The sequence below is a fragment of the Vicugna pacos genome, unplaced genomic scaffold, assembly GCF_048564905.1.
Source record: "Vicugna pacos unplaced genomic scaffold, VicPac4 scaffold_19, whole genome shotgun sequence".
NCBI lineage: Eukaryota > Metazoa > Chordata > Mammalia > Artiodactyla > Camelidae > Vicugna > Vicugna pacos.
Window position 1 is genome coordinate 43,938,732 of NW_027328740.1, and position 3,275 is coordinate 43,942,006.

A 3,275-nucleotide genomic window follows, 5' to 3' on the forward strand; every position below is an offset into this window, starting at 1 on the left:
TAAAGAATATAACTTTTGGTAGAACTGGATCTTCTACGGTTTACTGATACACAACATAACTATTATTTACAATTAGTGAACAAAACACTTGCCTTAAAATGCCGTATTTTACTAACAATATAAACTGTTTCAAGACTGAGATACATATTACTTCCTAAAATGCATTACCTGGTCTTTTCCACCCCAACACACATATAAAGTTATTTCTTAGTTTGTTGATTGTTTGTTTGTTTGCCCCTTAATGGAGGCACTGCTTATTGAACCCAGGATCTTGTGCATAAGTGTATTTATGAACATCATTTTGGAATACGAAACAAAAGCCACAAGAGTATGGATTATAAAGATGACAAGAAAATTTATTCCTTCTAGGGACTGAAAACCCTTTGAGTGAAAGAATAGCAAAAATACATATTTGTAAATATACAATAAGATTTTCTCTTTTGTAATTTTAGAGTAGAATATAAAATTACATTTGTTTTACTTATAGAACTGAATTACAATTTGAAACAAAATTTCCGCCCCTTGGGATTTCTTACATTTGATTCATTATTTTTATCTAATTATTTACCATTTATTTATATACAAAACAAATAAACTGATATTTATTCTGCTCATGTTCTGAATATAGAGCTACTTATTATAAAGTACACAGAAAAATACTTACTTCCATTTCCAAATCAAATTATGTTTCACTTTAATTACAAATGATATTGAAATAGGTATACATATTCTGTACAGGTTTTACACAAATTTAACTTTAAATTCCAAAACTTTAAATTTATTTTATATTTTTTGTGCATTATTTATACTCTGTTCAACCATGTGGTATAAATTTCTGTACAAAAGAATGGAGATTGGTTTAATTTCATAGACCCCAAAATTAAATTATTTTAAAAGATTTTGTTGGGAAAATTTTTGGAAATCACACTGTAAAAATAAATGTACTATATGTTTCATTTTAACTGGATGAATGAGAAATAATCACTGACTGGAAGTTACACTTGAGTTGCTGGGAGACCAGTCGTTTTGTGATGTCACAGCTACTCAAGTTGAGAACCATTGTGAAGGCCTAGCAGTTTATCTGTGCAGGACTGCAAAAGCACCATTTGAAGCTGCAGTGCTCAAAATCATGCAGATTAGAAAAGTAGCTGTAGAAAAAGTTATTTGAGATGGCACATATTTCTTCAAAAATTCAAGATGTGTCTCATAACGATGGACCAACTGGTTTAGGAAACTCCGGTAGATCTCTATTGTGTGATCAAACATTCTCTGAGGACTTGGACGTGAGGTCTATGATTGAAGAAAATGCTTTTCAGACTTTGTCTGAAGAATCCTTGATAAAAACACCATGTTACACACATTGTGTTTCTGAACCAGGTGAATATAATGATTTTCGTTCTCTGACATTTCCAAGAAATCTCTGGAAAATGGCTGGGAGTGACCAATTGAAATCCATCTGTTGGGATGATAATGAATCTTTCATAGTGATTGATGAAGATGTCTTTAAGAAGGAAGATTTGGAAAGATAGGCCCCTTTCAGAATATTTGAAACTGGAAGAATGGAAAGTTTACTTAGTCAGCTTAACCTTCATGGGTTTAGGAAAGTGTGGCAGAATTTTCAAAGGTCTGCTTGTCTATCTGACTTTCTGACAGAAGAAAAAGAAGTCTCTGTTTTAAGAAAGGTATTCAGAAATTTTAGTTACCACTTGGTAACTTACATATAAAATTTTATTTTGCACATCAGTCAATGGTAATATAAATGTAAAGCTAGATTTTCAAAATTTTATAAATCTACTAAGACTAAAATAATTTATTTTTTCTAAAAAATGAGGACAGTGCCTTAAGTAGTCTAGATGATGAGAACCTATGCTTGCAACAATGAGTCTTTCCAGAAATCTAAATAAAGGTATTAAGGCTGCTTTTAAAAAGTGCCATTCACCATTAAAGCAATTGTTAACTTCTTAAATTTGATCAGTATACTATTTAAATGTGTAGTTTCCAAATAAGGAACTTCAAAATGTCGTCAGCAATGTTCATATTTTGATGATATTATCTTTGCATAGTAAACTGGGAATCTGAGGTTTTATAGGTTAGGATTATTGTAGTCTTGTATTATGGTTTAAAATATTACTAAAATGTTTCTCATTTTGTTGTAGCTGCATTTCTATCATAATCCAAAATTTAAACGAGGCTTTCCCCAGCTTTTAGTGAGAATAAATAGAAGAGTTGGGATTAAAAATTCTTCTCTGGTGTCTTCATTTGCTGAAGATTTCAACAAGAAGCACTTTAATGCAGGGGGCAATATGGATAATCATAATTCTGTTTTTGTGGCTGACACTAATAGAGAAAGTGCATTTTTACCTTCTGCAATTTTAAACATGTCTCTAATAAGAAAGCCCTCTACTAGCCACATAATTGGTGGTACAACTACCCCGATCAGAAGTGATTTTTCTCCTCTGTCATCAATGTCAGTTAGACCATCAGAAAAAATTGCAGTGGATCAACGAGTTATTTTAAATCAGTTGACCACTGTCCACAGGCACTCTCAAAGCAGCTACATTGAAACAAATGGCCATGTGGTGAACTCCATTTCAACTACAACTTGTACTTCTCAGTACAGCATCTTCTGTCCCATACAGAGCAATTATTTTGGACTGATGTTGGAGCCTTCTACTTTTCCAAATAGATATCACAACATATCTGCCAATGAAATTCGTTTTCCTAAACTTCAACCAGGGATCAACCCACGCTTTCCAGTGCCAGTGATAGCTGGTACATCAGCTACATCTCTTTCAAAGCCAACTCATCAGACATCTTCAGTTTATGAATGTCATCCTAATTACAACTGATCTACCAGAGGACTACCAGATTATACAGGATAACAAAGATTGAAATTGATGTTGGCATATGTTGACAAATAACTGCAATTTTCTTATTTGAACAATAAACATAGATGTGTACCTGTATTTTCCTTATTTTTTTAAAATATAGTAAAGAGTTAAATGAGAGGCTAAGATACCATTAAAAGAGAAAAGTAGATATTTGATTGTTATGATCTTTTTATTGAACACTATGGGAGTAAATTTAAGTAATTTCTTGTAAGGAGGAAGAAAAAATGGAAAAATTTGGAAAAAGAATAAAACATGGAGAGAGGGAAAATTACTAATTGGTTTCTGGTTCAACCTGGAAAGTATGAAATGTGTTAAGTTTGGATAGGTTGGACAGTACATAAATGCTGGAACCGGCCCAGGGATCGTGGTCTATTATGTCATCCC

General features: G+C 32.3%; 1 pseudogene; it reads left to right on the forward strand.

Moving 5' to 3' along the window:
- The first annotated feature begins 1,078 nt into the window (after positions 1-1,078).
- LOC140692967 (heat shock transcription factor, Y-linked-like) lies at positions 1,079-2,966 on the forward strand (annotated as a pseudogene).
- The last annotated feature ends 309 nt before the right edge of the window (positions 2,967-3,275 follow it).